The sequence below is a fragment of the Chiloscyllium punctatum genome, chromosome 22 (assembly GCF_047496795.1).
Source record: "Chiloscyllium punctatum isolate Juve2018m chromosome 22, sChiPun1.3, whole genome shotgun sequence".
NCBI classification, from domain to species: domain Eukaryota; kingdom Metazoa; phylum Chordata; class Chondrichthyes; order Orectolobiformes; family Hemiscylliidae; genus Chiloscyllium; species Chiloscyllium punctatum.
This window is the reverse complement of record NC_092760.1, coordinates 29,139,170-29,164,241: the sequence shown is the minus strand read 5'-3', so window position 1 is coordinate 29,164,241 and position 25,072 is coordinate 29,139,170.

Here is a 25,072-nt window from a genome sequence, read left to right as displayed (position 1 = left end):
GAGTTCAGTGTTGTTTCTCTATCTGTACACTCAGTTCAGTGTTGTTTCTCTGTCTGTACTCACAATTGAATGTTGTTTCACTATCAGTCCTCACAGTTCAGTGTTGTTTCAATATCTGAAGTCTCGCTGTAGTCTTCTTTCTCTGTCTGTACTCTCAGTTCAGGTTTGTTTCTCTATCTGTACTCACAGTTCACAGTTATTTCTCTATCTGTACTCCCAGTTTAGTCTTGTTTCTCGATCTGTAATCTCAGTTCAGTGTGTTGAGTCTCTCCTTGTACTCACAATTCAATGTTGTTTCACTGTCTGTCCTCACAGTTCAATGTTGTTTCACTATCTGTACTCAGAGTTCAGTGTTGTTTCTCTGTCTGTACTCTCAGCTCAGTGGTGTTTCTCTATCTGTACACTCAGTTCAGTGTTGTTTCTCTGTCTGTACTCACAGTTGAATGTTGTTTCACTATCAGTCCTCACTGTTCAGTGTTGTTTCAATATCTGTAGTCTAGCTGTAGTCTTCTTTCTCTGTCTGTACTCTCAGTTCCGGTTTGTTTCACTCTGTGTCCTCACAGTTCAATGTTTTTTCACTATCTGTACTCACTGTTCAGTGTTGTTTCTCTATCTGTACTCTCAGCTTAGTGGTGTTTCACTATCTGTACTCACAGTTCAGTGTTGTTTCTCTATCTGTACTCTCAGCTCAGTGGTGTTTCTCTGTCTGTACACTCAGTTCACTGTTGTTTCTCTGTCTGTACTCACAATTGAATGTTGTTTCACTATCAGTCCTCTCAGTTCAGTGTTGTTTCAATATCTGTACTCTAGCTGTAGTCTTCTTTCTCTGTCTGTACTCTCAGTTCCGGTTTGTTTCACTCTGTGTCCTCACAGTTCAATGTTTTTTCACTATCTGTACTCACTGTTCAGTGTTGTTTCTCTATCTGTACTCTCAGCTTAGTGGTGTTTCTCTATCTGTACTCACAGTTCAGTGTTGTTTCTCAATTTGTACACTGAGTTCAGTGTTGTTTCTCTATCTGTACTCACTGTTCAGTGTTCTTTCTCTATCTGTACTCACAGTTCACAGTTGTTTCTCTATCTGCACTCTCAGTTTAGTCTTGTTTCTCTATCTGTAATCTCAGTTCAGTGTGTTGTTTCTCTATCTGTACTCACAGTTCACAGTTGTTTCACTATCTGTAATCTCAGTTCAGTGTGTTGTTTCTCTATCTGTACTCACAGTTCAATGTTGTTTCACTATCTGCCCTCACAGTTCAATGTCGTTTCACTCTCTGTACTCACAGTTCATTCTTGTTTGTCTATCTGCACTCTCAGCTGAGTGGTGTTTCTCTCTCTGTACACTCAGTTCAGTGTTGTTTCTCTAGCTGTACACTCAGTTCAGTGTTGCTTCTCTGACTGTACTCACAATTGAATGTTGTTTCACTATCTGTCCTCTCAGTTCAGGAATGTTTCAATATCTGTACTCTAGCTGTCGTCTTCTTTCTCTGTCTGTCCTCTCAGGTCAGGTTTGTTTCTCTATCTGTACGCTCAGTTCAGTGTTGATTCTCAATCAGTACACTCAGTTCAGTGTTGTTTCTCAATCTGTACTCTCAGTTCAGTGTTGTTTCTCTATCTGGACCCTCAGTTCACTGTTGTTTCTATGTCTGTACTCAGAATTGAATGTTGTTTCACTATCAGTCCTCTCAGTTCGGTGTTGTTTCAATATCTGTACTCTAGCTGTAGTCTTCTTTCTCTGTCTGTACTATCAGTTCAGGTTTGTTTCACTATCTGTAATCTCAGTTCAGTGTTGTTCCTCTGCCAGTGCTCACAGTTCAGTATTGTTTCTCTATCTGTACTCACAGTTCAGTATTGTTTCTCTATCTGTACTCTCAGCTCAGTGGTGTTTCTCTATCTGCACTCACAGTCTAGTGTTGTTTCTCAATCTCTACTCTCATTTCAGTGTTGTTTCTCTATCTGTACTCTCAGCTTAGTCGTGTTTCTCTATCTGTACTCACAGTTCAGTGTTGTTTCTCAATTTGTACACTGAGTTCAGTGTTGTTTCTTTATCTGTACGCTCAGTTCAGTGTTGTTTCTCTGTCTCTACTCACAATTGAATGTTGTTTCACTATCAGTCCTCTCAGTTCTGTGTTGTTTCAATATCTGTAATCGATCTGTAGTCTTCTTTCACTGTCTGTACACTCAGTTCAGGTTTGTTTCACTATCTGTAATCTCAGTTCAGTGTTGTTCCTCTGCCAGTATTTACAGTTCAGTATTTTTTCTCGATCTGCAATCTCAGTTCAGTGTTGTTTCTCTATCTGGACTTACAGTTCAGTGTGTTGTTTCTAGATCTGTCCTCTCATTTCAGTGTTGTACCTCTCGGTCTGTGCTCAGTTCAGTGTTGTCTGTCTGCCTGTACTCACTGTTCAGGCTTGTTTTGCAATCAGTTTTTACTGTTCAGTGTTGTTTCCCTGTCTGTACTCACAGTTCACAGTTTTTTCTCTATCTGCACGCTCAGTTTAGTCTTGTTTGTCTATCTGTAATCTCAGTTCAGTGTGTTGTTTCTCTATCCGTACTCACAGTTCAATGTTGTTTCACTATCTGCCCTCACAGTTCAATGTCGTTTCACTCTCTGTACTCACAGTTCATTCTTGTTTGTCTATCTGTACTCTCAGCTTAGTGGTGTTTCTCTATCTGTACTCTCAGCTGAGTGGTGTTTCGCTCTCTGTACACTCAGTTCAGTGTTGTTTCTCAATCTGTACTCTCAGTTCAGTGTTGTATCTCTATCTGGACCCTCAGTTCACTGTTGTTTCTATGTCTGTACTCAGAATTGAATGTTGTTTCACTATCAGTCCTCTCAGTTCGGTGTTGTTTCAATATCTGTACTCTAGCTGTAGTCTTCTTTCTCTGTCTGTATTCTCAGTTCCGGTTTGTTTCACTCTGCGTCCTCACAGTTCAATGTTGTTTCACTATCTGTACTCACTGTTCAGTGTTGTTTCTCAATCTGTACTCTCATTTCAGTGTTGTTTCTCTATCTGTACACTCAGTTCACTGTTGTTTCTCTGTCTGTAGTCACAATTGAATGTTGTTTCACTATCAGTCCTCTCAGTTCAGTGTTGTTTCAATATCTGTACTCTAGCTGTAGTCTTCTTTCTCTGTCTGTATTCTCAGTTCCGGTTTGTTTCACTCTGCGTCCTCACAGTTCAATGTTGTTTCACTATCTGTACTCACTGTTCAGTGTTGTTTCTCTATCTGTACTCTCAGCTTAGTGGTGTTTCTCTATCTGTACTCACAGTTCAGTGTTGTTTCTCAATTTGTACACTGAGTTCAGTGTTGTTTCTCTATCTGCACACTCAGTTCAGTGTTGTTTCTCTGTCTGTACTCACAATTGAATGTTGTTTCACTATCAGTCCTCACAGTTCAGTGTTGTTTCAATATCTATAGTCTAGCTGTAGTCTTTTTTCTCTGTCTGTACACTCAGTTCCGTGTTGTTTTTCTATCTGTGCACTCAGTTCACTGTTGTTTCTCTGTCTGTACTCACAATTGAATGTTGTTTCACTATCAGTCCTCACAGTTCAGTGTTGTTTCAATATCTGAAGTCTCGCTGTAGTCTTCTTTCTCTGTCTGTACTCTCAGTTCAGGTTTGTTTCTCTGTCTGTACTCACAGTTCACAGTTATTTCTCTATCTGTACTCCCAGTTTAGTCTTGTTTCTCGATCTGTAATCTCAGTTCAGTGTGTTGAGTCTCTCCTTGTACTCACAATTCAATGTTGTTTCACTCTGTGTCCTCACAGTTCAATGTTGTTTCACTATCTGTACTCACTGTTCAGTGTTGTTTCTCTATCTGTACTCTCAGCTGAGTGGTGTTTCGCTCTCTGTACACTCAGTTCAGTGTTGTTTCTCAATCTGTACTCTCAGTTCAGTGTTGTTTCTCTATCTGGACCCTCAGTTCACTGTTGTTTCTATGTCTGTACTCAGAATTGAATGTTGTTTCACTATCAGTCCTCTCAGTTCGGTGTTGTTTCAATATCTGTACTCTAGCTGTAGTCTTCTTTCTCTGTCTGTATTCTCAGTTCCGGTTTGTTTCACTCTGCGTCCTCACAGTTCAATGTTGTTTCACTATCTGTACTCACTGTTCAGTGTTGTTTCTCAATCTGTACTCTCATTTCAGTGTTGTTTCTCTATCTGTACACTCAGTTCACTGTTGTTTCTCTGTCTGTAGTCACAATTGAATGTTGTTTCACTATCAGTCCTCTCAGTTCAGTGTTGTTTCAATATCTGTACTCTAGCTGTAGTCTTCTTTCTCTGTCTGTATTCTCAGTTCCGGTTTGTTTCACTCTGCGTCCTCACAGTTCAATGTTGTTTCACTATCTGTACTCACTGTTCAGTGTTGTTTCTCTATCTGTACTCTCAGCTTAGTGGTGTTTCTCTATCTGTACTCACAGTTCAGTGTTGTTTCTCAATTTGTACACTGAGTTCAGTGTTGTTTCTCTATCTGCACACTCAGTTCAGTGTTGTTTCTCTGTCTGTACTCACAATTGAATGTTGTTTCACTATCAGTCCTCACAGTTCAGTGTTGTTTCAATATCTATAGTCTAGCTGTAGTCTTTTTTCTCTGTCTGTACACTCAGTTCCGTGTTGTTTTTCTATCTGTGCACTCAGTTCACTGTTGTTTCTCTGTCTGTACTCACAATTGAATGTTGTTTCACTATCAGTCCTCACAGTTCAGTGTTGTTTCAATATCTGAAGTCTCGCTGGAGTCTTCTTTCTCTGTCTGTACTCTCAGTTCAGGTTTGTTTCTCTGTCTGTACTCACAGTTCACAGTTATTTCTCTATCTGTACTCCCAGTTTAGTCTTGTTTCTCGATCTGTAATCTCAGTTCAGTGTGTTGAGTCTCTCCTTGTACTCACAATTCAATGTTGTTTCACTCTGTGTCCTCACAGTTCAATGTTGTTTCACTATCTGTACTCACTGTTCAGTGTTGTTTCTCTATCTGTACTCTCAGCTTAGTGGTGTTTCTCTATCTGTACTCACAGTTCAGTGTTGTTTCTCAATTTGTACACTGAGTTCAGTGTTGTTTCTCTATCTGTACACTCAGTTCAGTGTTGTTTCTCTGTCTGTACTCTCAGTTCAGGTTTGTTTCTCTATCTGTACTCACAGTTCACAGTTATTTCTCTATCTGTACTCCCAGTTTAGTCTTGTTTCTCGATCTGTAATCTCAGTTCAGTGTGTTGAGTCTCTCCTTGTACTCACAATTCAATGTTGTTTCACTATCTGTCCTCACAATTCAATGTTGTTTCACTATCTGTACTCACAGTTCAGTGTTGTTTCTCTATCTGTACTCTCAGCTCAGTGGTGTTTCTCTATCTGTACACTCTGTTCAGTGTTGTTTCTCTGTCTGTCCCCACAATTGAATGTTGTTTCACTATCAGTCCTCACAGTTCAGTGTTGTTTCAATATCTGTAGTCTAGCTGTAGTCTTCTTTCTCTGTCTGTACTCTCAGTTCAGGATTGTTTCTCTATCTGTTCACTCAGTTCAGTGTTGTTTCTCTGTCTGTACTCACAATTTAATGTTGTTTTACTATCATTCCTCTCAGTTCGGTGTGGTTTCAATATCTGTACTCGATCTGTAGTCTTCTTTCTCTGTCTATACTCTCAGTTCAGGTTTGTTTCACTATCTGTAATCTCAGTTCAGTGTTGTTCCTCTGCCAGTACACACAGTTCAGTGTTGTTTCTCTATCTGTACTCTCAGTTCAGGTTTGTTTCTCTATCTGTACTCACAGTTCAATGTTGTTTCTATGTTTGTAGTCACAATTGAATGTTGTTTCACTATCAATCCTCTCAGTTCAGTGTTGTTTCAATATCTGTACTCGAGCTGTAGTCTTCTTTCTCTGTCTGTATTCTCAGTTCCGGTTTGTTTCACTCTGCGTCCTCACAGTTCAATGTTGTTTCACTATCTGTACTCACTGTTCAGTGTTGTTTCTCTATCTGTACTCTCAGCTTAGTGGTGTTTCTCTATCTGTACTCACAATTCAGTGTTGTTTCTCAATTTGTACACTGAGTTCAGTGTTGTTTCTCTATCTGTACACTCAGTTCAGTGTTGTTTCTCTGTCTGTACTCAAAGTTGAATGTTGTTGCACTATCAGTCCTCACAGTTCAGTGTTGTTTCAATATCTATAGTCTAGCTGTAGTCTTCTTTCTCTGTCTGTACACTCAGTTCCGTGTTGTTTCTCTATCTGTGCACTCAGTTCACTGTTGTTTCTCTGTCTGTACTCACAATTGAATGTTGTTTCACTATCAGTCCTCACAGTTCAGTGTTGTTTCAATATCTGAAGTCTCGCTGTAGTCTTCTTTCTCTGTCTGTACTCTCAGTTCAGGTTTGTTTCTCTATCTGTACTCACAGTTCACAGTTATTTCTCTATCTGTACTCCCAGTTTAGTCTTGTTTCTCGATCTGTAATCTCAGTTCAGTGTGTTGAGTCTCTCCTTGTACTCACAATTCAATGTTGTTTCACTGTCTGTCCTCACAGTTCAATGTTGTTTCACTATCTGTACTCAGAGTTCAGTGTTGTTTCTCTGTCTGTACTCTCAGCTCAGTGGTGTTTCTCTATCTGTACACTCAGTTCAGTGTTGTTTCTCTGTCTGTACTCACAGTTGAATGTTGTTTCACTGTCAGTCCTCACTGTTCAGTGTTGTTTCAATATCTGTAGTCTAGCTGTAGTCTTCTTTCTCTGTCTGTACTCTCAGTTCCGGTTTGTTTCACTCTGTGTCCTCACAGTTCAATGTTTTTTCACTATCTGTACTCACTGTTCAGTGTTGTTTCTCTATCTGTACTCTCAGCTTAGTGGTGTTTCACTATCTGTACTCACAGTTCAGTGTTGTTTCTCTATCTGTACTCTCAGCTCAGTGGTGTTTCTCTATCTGTACACTCAGTTCACTGTTGTTTCTCTGTCTGTACTCACAATTGAATGTTGTTTCACTATCAGTCCTCTCAGTTCAGTGTTGTTTCAATATCTGTACTCTAGCTGTAGTCTTCTTTCTCTGTCTGTACTCTCAGTTCCGGTTTGTTTCACTCTGTGTCCTCACAGTTCAATGTTTTTTCACTATCTGTACTCACTGTTCAGTGTTGTTTCTCTATCTGTACTCTCAGCTTAGTGGTGTTTCTCTATCTGTACTCACAGTTCAGTGTTGTTTCTCAATTTGTACACTGAGTTCAGTGTTGTTTCTCTATCTGTACTCACTGTTCAGTGTTCTTTCTCTATCTGTACTCACAGTTCACAGTTGTTTCTCTATCTGCACTCTCAGTTTAGTCTTGTTTCTCTATCAGTAATCTCAGTACAGTGTGTTGTTTCTCTATCTGTACTCACAGTTCACAGTTGTTTCACTATCTGTAATCTCAGTTCAGTGTGTTGTTTCTCTATCTGTACTCACAGTTCAATGTTGTTTCACTATCTGCCCTCACAGTTCAATGTCGTTTCACTCTCTGTACTCACAGTTCATTCTTGTTTGTCTATCTGCACTCTCAGCTGAGTGGTGTTTCTCTCTCTGTACACTCAGTTCAGTGTTGTTTCTCTAGCTGTACACTCAGTTCAGTGTTGCTTCTCTGACTGTACTCACAATTGAATGTTGTTTCACTATCTGTCCTCTCAGTTCAGGAATGTTTCAATATCTGTACTCTAGCTGTCGTCTTCTTTCTCTGTCTGTCCTCTCAGGTCAGGTTTGTTTCTCTATCTGTACGCTCAGTTCAGTGTTGATTCTCAATCAGTACACTCAGTTCAGTGTTGTTTCTCAATCTGTACTCTCAGTTCAGTGTTGTTTCTCTATCTGGACCCTCAGTTCACTGTTGTTTCTATGTCTGTACTCAGAATTGAATGTTGTTTCACTATCAGTCCTCTCAGTTCGGTGTTGTTTCAATATCTGTACTCTAGCTGTAGTCTTCTTTCTCTGTCTGTACTATCAGTTCAGGTTTGTTTCACTATCTGTAATCTCAGTTCAGTGTTGTTCCTCTGCCAGTACTCACAGTTCAGTATTGTTTCTCTATCTGTACTCACAGTCTAGTGTTGTTTCTCAATCTCTACTCTCATTTCAGTGTTGTTTCTCTATCTGTACTCTCAGCTTAGTCGTGTTTCTCTATCTGTACTTACAGTTCAGTGTTGTTTCTCAATTTGTACACTGAGTTCAGTGTTGTTTCTTTATCTGTACACTCAGTTCAGTGTTGTTTCTCTGTCTCTACTCACAATTGAATGTTGTTTCACTATCAGTCCTCTCAGTTCTGTGTTGTTTCAATATCTGTAATCGATCTGTAGTCTTCTTTCACTGTCTGTACACTCAGTTCAGGTTTGTTTCACTATCTGTAATCTCAGTTCAGTGTTGTTCCTCTGCCAGTATTTACAGTTCAGTATTTTTTCTCGATCTGCAATCTCAGTTCAGTGTTGTTTCTCTATCTGGACTTACAGTTCAGTGTGTTGTTTCTAGATCTGTCCTCTCATTTCAGTGTTGTACCTCTCGGTCTGTGCTCAGTTCAGTGTTGTCTGTCTGCCTGTACTCACTGTTCAGGCTTGTTTTGCAATCAGTTTTTACTGTTCAGTGTTGTTTCCCTGTCTGTACTCACAGTTCACAGTTTTTTCTCTATCTGCACGCTCAGTTTAGTCTTGTTTGTCTATCTGTAATCTCAGTTCAGTGTGTTGTTTCTCTATCCGTACTCACAGTTCAATGTTGTTTCACTATCTGCCCTCACAGTTCAATGTCGTTTCACTCTCTGTACTCACAGTTCATTCTTGTTTGTCTATCTGTACTCTCAGCTTAGTGGTGTTTCTCTATCTGTACTCTCAGCTGAGTGGTGTTTCGCTCTCTGTACACTCAGTTCAGTGTTGTTTCTCAATCTGTACTCTCAGTTCAGTGTTGTTTCTCTATCTGGACCCTCAGTTCACTGTTGTTTCTATGTCTGTACTCAGAATTGAATGTTGTTTCACTATCAGTCCTCTCAGTTCGGTGTTGTTTCAATATCTGTACTCTAGCTGTAGTCTTCTTTCTCTGTCTGTACTATCAGTTCAGGTTTGTTTCACTATCTGTAATCTCAGTTCAGTGTTGTTCCTCTGCCAGTACTCAGAGTTCAGTATTGTTTCTCTATCTGTACTCACAGTTCAGTATTGTTTCTCTATCTGTACTCTCAGCTCAGTGGTGTTTCTCTATCTGCACTCACAGTTCAGTGTTGTTTCTCAATCTCTACTCTCATTTCAGTGTTGTTTCTCTATCTGTACTCTCAGCTTAGTCGTGTTTCTCTATCTGTACTCACAGTTCAGTGTTGTTTCTCAATTTGTACACTGAGTTCAGTGTTGTTTCTTTATCTGTACACTCAGTTCAGTGTTGTTTCTCTGTCTCTACTCACAATTGAATGTTGTTTCACTATCAGACCTCTCAGTTCTGTGTTGTTTCAATATCTGTAATCGATCTGTAGTCTTCTTTCACTGTCTGTGCACTCAGTTCATGTTTGTTTCACTGTCTGTAATCTCAGTTCAGTGTTGTTCCTCTGCCAGTATTTACAGTTCAGTATTTTTTCTCGATCTGTAATCTCAGTTCAGTGTTGTTTCTCTATCTGGACTTACAGTTCAGTGTATTGTTTCTAGATCTGTCCTCTCATTTCAGTGTTGTACCTCTCGGTCTGTGCTCAGTTCAGTGTTGTCTGTCTGCCTGTACTCACTGTTCAGGCTTGTTTTGCAATCAGTTTTTACTGTTCAGTGTTATTTCTCTATCTGTACTCACAGTTCACAGTTGTTTCTCTATCTGCACGCTCAGTTTAGTCTTGTTTCTCTATCTGTAATCTCAGTTCAGTGTGTTGTTTCTCTATCTGTACTCACAGTTCTATGTTGTTTCACTATCTGCCCTCACAATTCAATGTCGTTTCACTCTCTGTACTCACAGTTCATTCTTGTTTGTCTATCTGTACTCTCAGCTTAGTGGTGTTTCTCTATCTGTACTCTCAGCTGAGTGGTGTTTCTCTCTCTGTACACTCAGTTCAGTGTTGTTTCTCTAGCTGTACACTCAGTTCAGTGTTGCTTCTCTGACTGTACTCACAATTGAATGTTGTTTCACTATCAGTCCTCTCAGTTCTGTGTTGTTTCAATATCTGTAATCGATCTGTAGACTTCTTTCACTGTCTGTACTCTCAGTTCAGGTTTGTTTCACTATCTGTAATCTCAGTTCAGTGTTGTTCCTCTGCCAGTATTTACAATTCAGTATTTTTTCTCTATCTGTAATCTCAGTTCAGTGTTGTTTCTCTCTCTGGACTTACAGTTCAGTGTATTGTTTCTCGATCTGTCCTCTCATTTCAGTGTTGGTCCTCTCGGTCTGTGCTCAGTTCAGTGTTGTCTGTCTGCCTGTACTCACTGTTCAGGCTTGTTTTGCAATCAGTTTTTACTGTTCAGTGTTGTTTCTCTATCTGTACTCACTGTTCAGTGTTCTTTCTCTATCTGTACTCACAGTTCACAGTTGTTTCTCTATCTGCACTCTCAGTTTAGTCTTGTTTCTCTATCAGTAATCTCAGTACAGTGTGTTGTTTCTCTATCTGTACTCACAGTTCACAGTTGTTTCACTATCTGTAATCTCAGTTCAGTGTGTTGTTTCTCTATCTGTACTCACAGTTCAATGTTGTTTCACTATCTGCCCTCACAGTTCAATGTCGTTTCACTCTCTGTACTCACAGTTCATTCTTGTTTGTCTATCTGCACTCTCAGCTGAGTGGTGTTTCTCTCTCTGTACACTCAGTTCAGTGTTGTTTCTCTAGCTGTACACTCAGTTCAGTGTTGCTTCTCTGACTGTACTCACAATTGAATGTTGTTTCACTATCTGTCCTCTCAGTTCAGGAATGTTTCAATATCTGTACTCTAGCTGTCGTCTTCTTTCTCTGTCTGTCCTCTCAGGTCAGGTTTGTTTCTCTATCTGTACGCTCAGTTCAGTGTTGATTCTCAATCAGTACACTCAGTTCAGTGTTGTTTCTCAATCTGTACTCTCAGTTCAGTGTTGTTTCTCTATCTGGACCCTCAGTTCACTGTTGTTTCTATGTCTGTACTCAGAATTGAATGTTGTTTCACTATCAGTCCTCTCAGTTCGGTGTTGTTTCAATATCTGTACTCTAGCTGTAGTCTTCTTTCTCTGTCTGTACTATCAGTTCAGGTTTGTTTCACTATCTGTAATCTCAGTTCAGTGTTGTTCCTCTGCCAGTACTCACAGTTCAGTATTGTTTCTCTATCTGTACTCACAGTTCAGTATTGTTTCTCTATCTGTACTCTCAGCTCAGTGGTGTTTCTCTATCTGCACTCACAGTCTAGTGTTGTTTCTCAATCTCTACTCTCATTTCAGTGTTGTTTCTCTATCTGTACTCTCAGCTTAGTCGTGTTTCTCTATCTGTACTCACAGTTCAGTGTTGTTTCTCAATTTGTACACTGAGTTCAGTGTTGTTTCTTTATCTGTACACTCAGTTCAGTGTTGTTTCTCTGTCTCTACTCACAATTGAATGTTGTTTCACTATCAGTCCTCTCAGTTCTGTGTTGTTTCAATATCTGTAATCGATCTGTAGTCTTCTTTCACTGTCTGTACACTCAGTTCAGGTTTGTTTCACTATCTGTAATCTCAGTTCAGTGTTGTTCCTCTGCCAGTATTTACAGTTCAGTATTTTTTCTCGATCTGCAATCTCAGTTCAGTGTTGTTTCTCTATCTGGACTTACAGTTCAGTGTGTTGTTTCTAGATCTGTCCTCTCATTTCAGTGTTGTACCTCTCGGTCTGTGCTCAGTTCAGTGTTGTCTGTCTGCCTGTACTCACTGTTCAGGCTTGTTTTGCAATCAGTTTTTACTGTTCAGTGTTGTTTCCCTGTCTGTACTCACAGTTCACAGTTTTTTCTCTATCTGCACGCTCAGTTTAGTCTTGTTTGTCTATCTGTAATCTCAGTTCAGTGTGTTGTTTCTCTATCCGTACTCACAGTTCAATGTTGTTTCACTATCTGCCCTCACAGTTCAATGTCGTTTCACTCTCTGTACTCACAGTTCATTCTTGTTTGTCTATCTGTACTCTCAGCTTAGTGGTGTTTCTCTATCTGTACTCTCAGCTGAGTGGTGTTTCGCTCTCTGTACACTCAGTTCAGTGTTGTTTCTCAATCTGTACTCTCAGTTCAGTGTTGTTTCTCTATCTGGACCCTCAGTTCACTGTTGTTTCTATGTCTGTACTCAGAATTGAATGTTGTTTCACTATCAGTCCTCTCAGTTCGGTGTTGTTTCAATATCTGTACTCTAGCTGTAGTCTTCTTTCTCTGTCTGTATTCTCAGTTCCGGTTTGTTTCACTCTGCGTCCTCACAGTTCAATGTTGTTTCACTATCTGTACTCACTGTTCAGTGTTGTTTCTCAATCTGTACTCTCATTTCAGTGTTGTTTCTCTATCTGTACACTCAGTTCACTGTTGTTTCTCTGTCTGTAGTCACAATTGAATGTTGTTTCACTATCAGTCCTCTCAGTTCAGTGTTGTTTCAATATCTGTACTCTAGCTGTAGTCTTCTTTCTCTGTCTGTATTCTCAGTTCCGGTTTGTTTCACTCTGCGTCCTCACAGTTCAATGTTGTTTCACTATCTGTACTCACTGTTCAGTGTTGTTTCTCTATCTGTACTCTCAGCTTAGTGGTGTTTCTCTATCTGTACTCACAGTTCAGTGTTGTTTCTCAATTTGTACACTGAGTTCAGTGTTGTTTCTCTATCTGCACACTCAGTTCAGTGTTGTTTCTCTGTCTGTACTCACAATTGAATGTTGTTTCACTATCAGTCCTCACAGTTCAGTGTTGTTTCAATATCTATAGTCTAGCTGTAGTCTTTTTTCTAAGTCTGTACACTCAGTTCCGTGTTGTTTTTCTATCTGTGCACTCAGTTCACTGTTGTTTCTCTGTCTGTACTCACAATTGAATGTTGTTTCACTATCAGTCCTCACAGTTCAGTGTTGTTTCAATATCTGAAGTCTCGCTGTAGTCTTCTTTCTCTGTCTGTACTCTCAGTTCAGGTTTGTTTCTCTGTCTGTACTCACAGTTCACAGTTATTTCTCTATCTGTACTCCCAGTTTAGTCTTGTTTCTCGATCTGTAATCTCAGTTCAGTGTGTTGAGTCTCTCCTTGTACTCACAATTCAATGTTGTTTCACTCTGTGTCCTCACAGTTCAATGTTGTTTCACTATCTGTACTCACTGTTCAGTGTTGTTTCTCTATCTGTACTCTCAGCTTAGTGGTGTTTCTCTATCTGTACTCACAGTTCAGTGTTGTTTCTCAATTTGTACACTGAGTTCAGTGTTGTTTCTCTATCTGTACACTCAGTTCAGTGTTGTTTCTCTGTCTGTACTCTCAGTTCAGGTTTGTTTCTCTATCTGTACTCACAGTTCACAGTTATTTCTCTATCTGTACTCCCAGTTTAGTCTTGTTTCTCGATCTGTAATCTCAGTTCAGTGTGTTGAGTCTCTCCTTGTACTCACAATTCAATGTTGTTTCACTATCTGTCCTCACAATTCAATGTTGTTTCACTATCTGTACTCACAGTTCAGTGTTGTTTCTCTATCTGTACTCTCAGCTCAGTGGTGTTTCTCTATCTGTACACTCTGTTCAGTGTTGTTTCTCTGTCTGTCCCCACAATTGAATGTTGTTTCACTATCAGTCCTCACAGTTCAGTGTTGTTTCAATATCTGTAGTCTAGCTGTAGTCTTCTTTCTCTGTCTGTACTCTCAGTTCAGGATTGTTTCTCTATCTGTTCACTCAGTTCAGTGTTGTTTCTCTGTCTGTACTCACAATTTAATGTTGTTTTACTATCATTCCTCTCAGTTCGGTGTGGTTTCAATATCTGTACTCGATCTGTAGTCTTCTTTCTCTGTCTATACTCTCAGTTCAGGTTTGTTTCACTATCTGTAATCTCAGTTCAGTGTTGTTCCTCTGCCAGTACACACAGTTCAGTGTTGTTTCTCTATCTGTACTCTCAGTTCAGGTTTGTTTCTCTATCTGTACTCACAGTTCAATGTTGTTTCTATGTTTGTAGTCACAATTGAATGTTGTTTCACTATCAATCCTCTCAGTTCAGTGTTGTTTCAATATCTGTACTCGAGCTGTAGTCTTCTTTCTCTGTCTGTATTCTCAGTTCCGGTTTGTTTCACTCTGCGTCCTCACAGTTCAATGTTGTTTCACTATCTGTACTCACTGTTCAGTGTTGTTTCTCTATCTGTACTCTCAGCTTAGTGGTGTTTCTCTATCTGTACTCACAATTCAGTGTTGTTTCTCAATTTGTACACTGAGTTCAGTGTTGTTTCTCTATCTGTACACTCAGTTCAGTGTTGTTTCTCTGTCTGTACTCAAAATTGAATGTTGTTGCACTATCAGTCCTCACAGTTCAGTGTTGTTTCAATATCTATAGTCTAGCTGTAGTCTTCTTTCTCTGTCTGTACACTCAGTTCCGTGTTGTTTCTCTATCTGTGCACTCAGTTCACTGTTGTTTCTCTGTCTGTACTCACAATTGAATGTTGTTTCACTATCAGTCCTCACAGTTCAGTGTTGTTTCAATATCTGAAGTCTCGCTGTAGTCTTCTTTCTCTGTCTGTACTCTCAGTTCAGGTTTGTTTCTCTATCTGTACTCACAGTTCACAGTTATTTCTCTATCTGTACTCCCAGTTTAGTCTTGTTTCTCGATCTGTAATCTCAGTTCAGTGTGTTGAGTCTCTCCTTGTACTCACAATTCAATGTTGTTTCACTGTCTGTCCTCACAGTTCAATGTTGTTTCACTATCTGTACTCAGAGTTCAGTGTTGTTTCTCTGTCTGTACTCTCAGCTCAGTGGTGTTTCTCTATCTGTACACTCAGTTCAGTGTTGTTTCTCTGTCTGTACTCACAGTTGAATGTTGTTTCACTGTCAGTCCTCACTGTTCAGTGTTGTTTCAATATCTGTAGTCTAGCTGTAGTCTTCTTTCTCTGTCTGTACTCTCAGTTCCGGTTTGTTTCACTCTGTGTCCTCACAGTTCAATGTTTTTTCACTATCTGTACTCACTGTTCAGTGTTGTTTCTCTATCTGTACTCTCAGCTTAGTGGTGTTTCACTATCTGTACTCACAGTTCAGTGTTGTTTCTCTATCTGTACTCTCAGCTCAGTGGTGTTTCTCTATCTGTACACTCAGTTCACTGTTGTTTCTCTGTCTGTACTCACAATTGAATGTTGTTTCACTATCAGTCCTCTCAGTTCAGTGTTGTTTCAATATCTGTACTCTAGCTGTAGTCTTCTTTCTCTGTCTGTACTCTCAGTTCCGGTTTGTTTCACTCTGTGTCCTCACAGTTCAATGTTTTTTCACTATCTGTACTCACTGTTCAGTGTTGTTTCTCTATCTGTACTCTCAGCTTAGTGGTGTTTCTCTATCTGTACTCACAGTTCAGTGTTGTTTCTCAATTTGTACACTGAGTTCAGTGTTGTTTCTCTATCTGTACTCACTGTTCAGTGTTCTTTCTCTATCTGTACTCACAGTTCACAGTTGTTTCACTATCTGCCCTCACAGTTCAATGTCGTTTCACTCTCTGTACTCACAGTTCATTCTTGTTTGTCTATCTGCACTCTCAGCTGAGTGGTGTTTCTCTCTCTGTACACTCAGTTCAGTGTTGTTTCTCTAGCTGTACACTCAGTTCAGTGTTGCTTCTCTGACTGTACTCACAATTGAATGTTGTTTCACTATCTGTCCTCTCAGTTCAGGAATGTTTCAATATCTGTACTCTAGCTGTCGTCTTCTTTCTCTGTCTGTCCTCTCAGGTCAGGTTTGTTTCTCTATCTGTACGCTCAGTTCAGTGTTGATTCTCAATCAGTACACTCAGTTCAGTGTTGTTTCTCAATCTGTACTCTCAGTTCAGTGTTGTTTCTCTATCTGGACCCTCAGTTCACTGTTGTTTCTATGTCTTTACTCAGAATTGAATGTTGTTTCACTATCAGTCCTCTCAGTTCGGTGTTGTTTCAATATCTGTACTCTCAGTTCAGTGTTGTTTCTCTATCTGGACCCTCAGTTCACTGTTGTTTCTATGTCTGTACTCAGAATTGAATGTTGTTTCACTATCAGTCCTCTCAGTTCGGTGTTGTTTCAATATCTGTACTCTAGCTGTAGTCTTCTTTCTCTGTCTGTACTATCAGTTCAGGTTTGTTTCACTATCTGTAATCTCAGTTCAGTGTTGTTCCTCTGCCAGTACTCAGAGTTCAGTATTGTTTCTCTATCTGTACTCACAGTTCAGTATTGTTTCTCTATCTGTACTCTCAGCTCAGTGGTGTTTCTCTATCTGCACTCACAGTTCAGTGTTGTTTCTCAATCTCTACTCTCATTTCAGTGTTGTTTCTCTATCTGTACTCTCAGCTTAGTCGTGTTTCTCTATCTGTACTCACAGTTCAGTGTTGTTTCTCAATTTGTACACTGAGTTCAGTGTTGTTTCTTTATCTGTACACTCAGTTCAGTGTTGTTTCTCTGTCTCTACTCACAATTGAATGTTGTTTCACTATCAGTCCTCTCAGTTCTGTGTTGTTTCAATATCTGTAATCGATCTGTAGTCTTCTTTCACTGTCTGTGCACTCAGTTCATGTTTGTTTCACTGTCTGTAATCTCAGTTCAGTGTTGTTCCTCTGCCAGTATTTACAGTTCAGTATTTTTTCTCGATCTGTAATCTCAGTTCAGTGTTGTTTCTCTATCTGGACTTACAGTTCAGTGTATTGTTTCTAGATCTGTCCTCTCATTTCAGTGTTGTACCTCTCGGTCTGTGCTCAGTTCAGTGTTGTCTGTCTGCCTGTACTCACTGTTCAGGCTTGTTTTGCAATCAGTTTTTACTGTTCAGTGTTATTTCTCTATCTGTACTCACAGTTCACAGTTGTTTCTCTATCTGCACGCTCAGTTTAGTCTTGTTTCTCTATCTGTAATCTCAGTTCAGTGTGTTGTTTCTCTATCTGTACTCACAGTTCAATGTTGTTTCACTATCTGCCCTCACAATTCAATGTCGTTTCACTCTCTGTACTCACAGTTCATTCTTGTTTGTCTATCTGTACTCTCAGCTTAGTGGTGTTTCTCTATCTGTACTCTCAGCTGAGTGGTGTTTCTCTCTCTGTACACTCAGTTCAGTGTTGTTTCTCTAGCTGTACACTCAGTTCAGTGTTGCTTCTCTGACTGTACTCACAATTGAATGTTGTTTCACTATCAGTCCTCTCAGTTCTGTGTTGTTTCAATATCTGTAATCGATCTGTAGACTTCTTTCACTGTCTGTACTCTCAGTTCAGGTTTGTTTCACTATCTGTAATCTCAGTTCAGTGTTGTTCCTCTGCCAGTATTTACAATTCAGTATTTTTTCTCTATCTGTAATCTCAGTTCAGTGTTGTTTCTCTCTCTGGACTTACAGTTCAGTGTATTGTTTCTCGATCTGTCCTCTCATTTCAGTGTTGGTCCTCTCGGTCTGTGCTCAGTTCAGTGTTGTCTGTCTGCCTGTACTCACTGTTCAGGCTTGTTTTGCAATCAGTTTTTACTGTTCAGTGTTGTTTCTCTATCTGTACTCACTGTTCAGTGTTCTTTCTCTATCTGTACTCACAGTTCACAGTTGTTTCTCTATCTGCACTCTCAGTTTAGTCTTGTTTCTCTATCAGTAATCTCAGTACAGTGTGTTGTTTCTCTATCTGTACTCACAGTTCACAGTTGTTTCACTATCTGTAATCTCAGTTCAGTGTGTTGTTTCTCTATCTGTACTCACAGTTCAATATTGTTTCACTATCTGCCCTCACAGTTCAATGTCGTTTCACTATCTGTACTCACAGTTCATTCTTGTTTCTCTATCTGTACTCTCAGCTAAGTGGTGTTTCTCTATCTGTACTCTCAGCTGAGTGGTGTTTCTCTATCTGTATACTCAGTTCAGTGTTGTTTCTCTGACTGTACTCACAATTGAATGTTGTTTCACTATCAGTCCTCTCAGTTCGGTGTTGTTTCAATATCTGTACTCTCGCTGTAGTCTTCTTTCTCTGTCTGTACTCTCAGTTCAGGTTTGTTTCTCTATCTGTACTGACAGTTCAGTGTTGTTCCTCTCTGTCTGTGCTCTGTTCAGTGTTGTCTGTCTGCCTGTACTCACTGTTCAGGCTGGTTTTGCAATCAGTTTTTACTGTTCAGTGTTGTTTCTCTATCTGTACTCACTGTTCAGTGTTCTTTCTCTATCTGTACTCACAGTTCACAGTTATTTCTCTATCTGCACTCTCAGTTTAATCTTGTTTCTCTATCTGTAATCTCAGTTCAGTGTGTTGTTTCTCTATCTGTACTCACAGTTCACAGTTGTTTCACTATCTGTAATCTCAGTTCAGTGTGTTGTTTCTCTATCTGTACTCACAGTTCAATGTTGTTTCACTATCTGCCCTCACAGTTCAATGTCGTTTCACTATCTGTACTCACAGTTAATTCTTATTTCTCTATCTGTACTCTCAGCTTAGTGATGTTTCTCTATCTGTACTCTCAGCTGAGTGGTGTTTCTCTATCTGTGCACTCAGTTCACTGTTGTTTCTCTGTCTGTACTCACAATTGAATGTTTTTTCACTATCAGTCCTCACAGTTCAGTGTTGTTTCAATATCTGTACTCTATCTGTAGCCTTCTTTCTCTGTCTGTACTCTCAGTTCAGGTTTGTTTCTCTATCTGTACTCACAGTTCACAGTTATTTGTCTATCTGTACTCCCAGTTTAGTCTTGTTTCTCAATCTGTAATCTCAGTTCAGTGTGTTGAGTCTCTCCTTGTACTCACAATTCAATGTTGTTTCACTATCTGTCCTCACAGTTCAATGTTGTTTCACTATCTGTACTCACAGTTCAGTGTTGTTTCTCTATCTGTAGTCTCAGCTCAGTGGTGTTTCTCTATCTGTACACTCAGTTCAGTGTTGTTTCTCTGTCTGTACTCACAATTGAATGTTGTTTCACTATCAGTCCTCACAGTTCAGTGTTGTTTCAATATCTGTACTCTATCTGTAGTCTTCTTTCTCTGTCTGTACTCTCACTTCAGGTTTCTTTCTCTATCTGTACTCACAGTTCACAGTTATTTCTCTATCTGTACTCCCAGATTAGTCTTGTTTCTCGATCTGTAATCTCAGTTCAGTGTGTTGAGTCTCTCCTTGTACTCACAATTCAATGTTGTTTCACTATCTGTCCTCACAGTTCAATGTTGTTTCACTATCTGTACTCACAGTTCAGTGCTGTTTCTCTATCTGTACTCTCAGCTCAGTGGTGTTTCTCTATCTGTACACTCAGTTCACTGTTGTTTCTCTGTCTGTACTCACAATTGAATGTTGTTTCACTATCAGTCCTCTCAGTTCAGTGTTGTTTCAATATCTGTACTCTAGCTGTAGTCTTCTTTCTCTGTCTGTACTCTCAGTTCCGGTTTGTTTCACTCTGCGTCCTCACAGTTCAATGTTGTTTCACTATCTGTACTCACTGTTCAGTGTTGTTTCTCAATCTGTACTCTCATTTCAGTGTTGTTTCTCTATCTGTACTCGCAGCTTAGTGGTGTTTCTCTATCTGTACTCACTGTTCAGTGTTGTTTCTCTATCTGTACACTCAGTTCAGTGTTGTTTCTCTGTCTGTACTCACAATTGAATGTTGTTTCACTCTCAGTCCTCTCAGTTCTGTGTTGTTTCAATATCTGTAATCGATCTGTAGTCTTCTTTCACTGTCTGTACTCTCAGTTCAGGTTTGTTTCACTATCTGTAATCTCAGTTCAGTGTTGTTCCTCTGCCAGTATTTACAGTTCAGTGTTTTTTCTCTATCTGTAATCTCAGTTCAGTGTTGTTTCTCTATCTGGACTTACAGTTCAGTGTGTTGTTTCTAAATCTGTCCTCTCATTTCAGTGTTGTTCCTCTCGGTCTGTGCTCAGTTCAGTGTTGTCTGTCTGCCTGTACTCACTGTTCAGGCTTGTTTTGCAATCAGTTTTTACTGTTCAGTGTTGTTTCTCTGTCTGTACTCACAGTTCACAGTTGTTTCTCTATCTGCACTCTCAGTTTAGTCTTGTTTCTCTATCTGTAATCTCAGTTCAGTGTGTTGTTTCTCTATCTGTACTCACAGTACACAGTTGTTTCTCTATCTGTAATCTCAGTTCAGTGTGTTGTTTCTCTATCTGTACTCACTGTTCAGTGTTCTTTCTCTATCTGTACTCACAGTTCACAGTTGTTTCTCTATCTGCACTCTCAGTTTAGTCTTGTTTCTCTATCTGTAATCTCAGTTCAGTGTGTTGTTTCTCTATCTGTACTCACAGTACACAGTTGTTTCTCTATCTGTAATCTCAGTTCAGTGTGTTGTTTCTCTATCTGTACTCACAGTTCAATGTTGTTTCACTATCTGCCCTCACAGTTCAATGTCGTTTCACTCTCTGTACTCACAGTTCATTCTTGTTTGTCTATCTGTACTCTCAGCTGAGTGGTGGTTCTCTCTCTGTACACTCAGTTCAGTGTTGTTTCTCTAGATGTACACTCAGTTCAGTGTTGCTTCTCTGACTGTACTCACAACTGAATGTTGTTTCACTATCTGTCCTCTCAGTTCAGGAATGTTTCAATATCTGTACTCTAGCTGTCGTCTTCTTTCTCTGTCTGTACTCTCAGTTCAGGTTTGTTTCACTATCTGTAATCTCAGTTCAGTGTTGTTCCTCTGCCAGTACTCACAGTTCAGTATTGTTTCTCTATCTGTACTCACAGTTCAGTATTGTTTCTCTATCTGTACTCTCAGCTCAGTGGTGTTTCTCTATCTGCACTCACAGTTCAGTGTTGTTTCTCAATCTCTACTCTCATTTCAGTGTTGTTTCTCTATCTGTACTCTTAGCTTAGTCGTGTTTCTCTATCTGTACTCACAGTTCAGTGTTGTTTCTCAATTTGTACACTGAGTTCAGTGTTGTTTCTTTATCTGTACACTCAGTTCAGTGTTGTTTCTCTGTCTCTACTCACAATTGAATGTTGTTTCACTATCAGTCCTCTCAGTTCTGTGTTGTTTCAATATCTGTAATCGATCTGTAGTCTTCTTTCACTGTCTGTACACTCAGTTCAGGTTTGTTTCACTATCTGTAATCTCAGTTCAGTGTTGTTCCTCTGCCAGTATTTACAGTTCAGTATTTTTTCTCGATCTGCAATCTCAGTTCAGTGTTGTTTCTCTATCTGGACTTACAGTTCAGTGTGTTGTTTCTAGATCTGTCCTCTCATTTCAGTGTTGTACCTCTCGGTCTGTGCTCAGTTCAGTGTTGTCTGTCTGCCTGTACTCACTGTTCAGGCTTGTTTTGCAATCAGTTTTTACTGTTCAGTGTTGTTTCCCTATCTGTACTCACAGTTCACAGTTGTTTCTCTATCTGCACGCTCAGTTTAGTCTTGTTTGTCTATCTGTAATCTCAGTTCAGTGTGTTGTTTCTCTGTCTGTACTCACAGTTCAATGTTGTTTCACTATCTGCCCTCACAGTTCAATGTCGTTTCACTCTCTGTACTCACAGTTCATTCTTTTTTGTCGATCTGTACTCTCAGCTTAGTGGTGTTTCTCTATCTGTACTCTCAGCTGAGTGGTGTGTCTCTCTGTACACTCAGTTCAGTGTTGTTTCTCTAGCTGTACACTCAGTTCAGTGTTGCTTCTCTGACTGTACTCACAATTGAATGTTGTTTCACTATCTGTCCTCTCAGTTCAGGAATGTTTCAATATCTGTACTCTAGCTGTCGTCTTCTTTCTCTGTCTGTCCTCTCAGGTCAGGTTTGTTTCTCTATCTGTACGCTCAGTTCAGTGTTGATTCTCAATCAGTACACTCAGTTCAGTGTTGTTTCTCAATCTGTACTCTCAGTTCAGTGTTGTTTCTCTATCTGGACCCTCAGTTCACTGTTGTTTCTATGTCTGTACTCAGAATTGAATGTTGTTTCACTATCAGTCCTCTCAGTTCGGTGTTGTTTCAATATCTGTACTCTCGCTGTAGTCTTCTTTCTCTGTCTGTACTATCAGTTCAGGTTTGTTTCTCTATCTGTTCACTCAGTTCAGTGTTTTTTCTCTGTCTGTACTCACAATTGAATGTTGTTTTACTATCAGTCCTCTCAGTTCTGTGTTGTTTCAATATGTGTACTCCATCTGTAGTCTTCTTTCTCTTTCTGTTCTCTCAGGTCAGGAATGTTTCTCTATCTGTACTCACAGTTCAGTGTTGTTTTACTATCTGTTCTCACAGTTCAGTGTTGCTTCTCTATCTGGACTCTCAGCTCAGTGTGTTGTTACTCTACCTGTGCTCTCAGTTCTGTGTTGGTTCTTTATCTGTGCTCCCAGTTCAATGTTGTTTCACTATCTGTACTCACAGTTCATTCTTGTTTCTCTATCTGTACTCGCAGCTTAGTGGTGTTTCTCTATCTGCACTCACAGTTCAGTGTTGTTTCTCAATCAGTACACTCAGTTCAGTGTTGTTCCTCTATCTGTACACTCACTTCAGTGTTGTTTCTCTGTCTGTACTCACAATTGAATGTTGTTGCACTATCAGTCCTCACAGTTCAGTGTTGTTTCAATATCTGTAGTCTAGCTGTAGTCTTCTTTCTCTGTCTGTACTCTCAGTTCAGGTTTGTTTCACTATCTGGACACTCAGTTCCGTGTTGTTTCTCTATCTGTGCACTCAGTTCGCTGTTGTTTCTCTGTCTGTACTTACAATTGAATGTTGTTTCACTATCAGTCCTCACAGTTCAGTGTTGTTTCAATATCTGAAGTCTCGCTGTAGTCTTCTTTCTCTGTCTGTACTCTCAGTTCAGGTTTGTTTCTCTATCTGTACTCACAGTTCAGTTATTTCTCTATCTGTACTCCCAGTTTAGTCTTGTTTCTCGATCTGTAATCTCAGTTCAGAGTGTTGAGTCTCTCCTTGTACTCACAATTCAATGTTGTTTCACTATCTGTCCTCACAGTTCAATGTGGTTTCACTATCAGTCCTCACAGTTCAGTGTTGTTTCAATATCTGTAGTCTAGCTGTAGTCTTCTTTCTCTGTCTGTACTCTCAGTTCAGGTTTGTTTCTCTATCTGTACACTCAGTTCCGTGTTGTTTCTCTATCTGTGCACTCAGTTCACTGTTGTTTCTCTGTCTGTACTCACAATTGAATGTTGTTTCACTATCAGTCCTCTCAGTTCAGTGTTGTTTCAATATCTGTAGTCTAGCTGTAGTCTACATTCTCTGTCTGTACTCTCAGTTCAGGTTTGTTTCTCTATCTGTACTCACAGTTCACAGTTGTTTCTCTATCTGTACTCTCAGTTTCGTCTTTTTTCTGTATCGGTAATCTCAGTTCAGTGTGTTGTTTCTCTATCTGTACTCACATTTCAATGTTGTTTCACTATCTGTCCTCACAGTTCAATGTTGTTTCACTATCTCTACTCACAGTTCAGTGTTGTTTCTCTATCTGTACTCTCAGCTCAGTGGTGTTTGTCTGCACTCACAGTTCAGTGTTGTTTCTCAATCTGTACTCTCATTTCAGTGTTGTTCCTCTATCTGTACACTCAGTTCAGTGTGTTTCTCTGTCTGTACTCACAATTGAATGTTGTTTTACTGTCATTCCTCTCAGTTCAGTGTTGTTTCAATATCTGTAGTCTAGCTGTAGTCTGCTTTCTCTGTCTGTACTCTCAGTTCAGGTTTGTTTCTCTATGTGTACACTCAGTTCCGTGTTGTTTCTCTATCTGTGCACTCAGTTCACTGTTGTTTCTCTGTCTGTACTCACAATTGAATGTTGTTTCACTATCAGTCCTCACAGTTCAGTGTGGTTTCACTATCTGTACTCACAGTTCAGTGTTGTTTCTCTATCTGTAATCTCAGCTCAGTGGTGTTTCTCTATCTGTACTCACAATTGAATGTTGTTTCACTATCAGTCCTCTCAGTTCAGTGTTGTTTCAATATCTGTAATCGATCTGTAGTCTTCTTTCACTGTCTGTGCACTCAGTTCATGTTTGTTTCACTGTCTGTAATCTCAGTTCAGTGTTGTTCCTCTGCCAGTATTTACAGTTCAGTATTTTTTCTCGATCTGTAATCTCAGTTCAGTGTTGTTTCTCTATCTGGACTTACAGTTCAGTGTATTGTTTCTAGATCTGTCCTCTCATTTCAGTGTTGTACCTCTCGGTCTGTGCTCAGTTCAGTGTTGTCTGTCTGCCTGTACTCACTGTTCAGGCTTGTTTTGCAATCAGTTTTTACTGTTCAGTGTTATTTCTCTATCTGTACTCACAGTTCACAGTTGTTTCTCTATCTGCACGCTCAGTTTAGTCTTGTTTCTCTATCTGTAATCTCAGTTCAGTGTGTTGTTTCTCTATCTGTACTCACAGTTCAATGTTGTTTCACTATCTGCCCTCACAATTCAATGTCGTTTCACTCTCTGTACTCACAGTTCATTCTTGTTTGTCTATCTGTACTCTCAGCTTAGTGGTGTTTCTCTATCTGTACTCTCAGCTGAGTGGTGTTTCTCTCTCTGTACACTCAGTTCAGTGTTGTTTCTCTAGCTGTACACTCAGTTCAGTGTTGCTTCTCTGACTGTACTCACAATTGAATGTTGTTTCACTATCAGTCCTCTCAGTTCTGTGTTGTTTCAATATCTGTAATCGATCTGTAGACTTCTTTCACTGTCTGTACTCTCAGTTCAGGTTTGTTTCACTATCTGTAATCTCAGTTCAGTGTTGTTCCTCTGCCAGTATTTACAATTCAGTATTTTTTCTCTATCTGTAATCTCAGTTCAGTGTTGTTTCTCTCTCTGGACTTACAGTTCAGTGTATTGTTTCTCGATCTGTCCTCTCATTTCAGTGTTGGTCCTCTCGGTCTGTGCTCAGTTCAGTGTTGTCTGTCTGCCTGTACTCACTGTTCAGGCTTGTTTTGCAATCAGTTTTTACTGTTCAGTGTTGTTTCTCTATCTGTACTCACTGTTCAGTGTTCTTTCTCTATCTGTACTCACAGTTCACAGTTGTTTCTCTATCTGCACTCTCAGTTTAATCTTGTTTCTCTATCAGTAATCTCAGTACAGTGTGTTGTTTCTCTATCTGTACTCACAGTTCACAGTTGTTTCACTATCTGTAATCTCAGTTCAGTGTGTTGTTTCTCTATCTGTACTCAC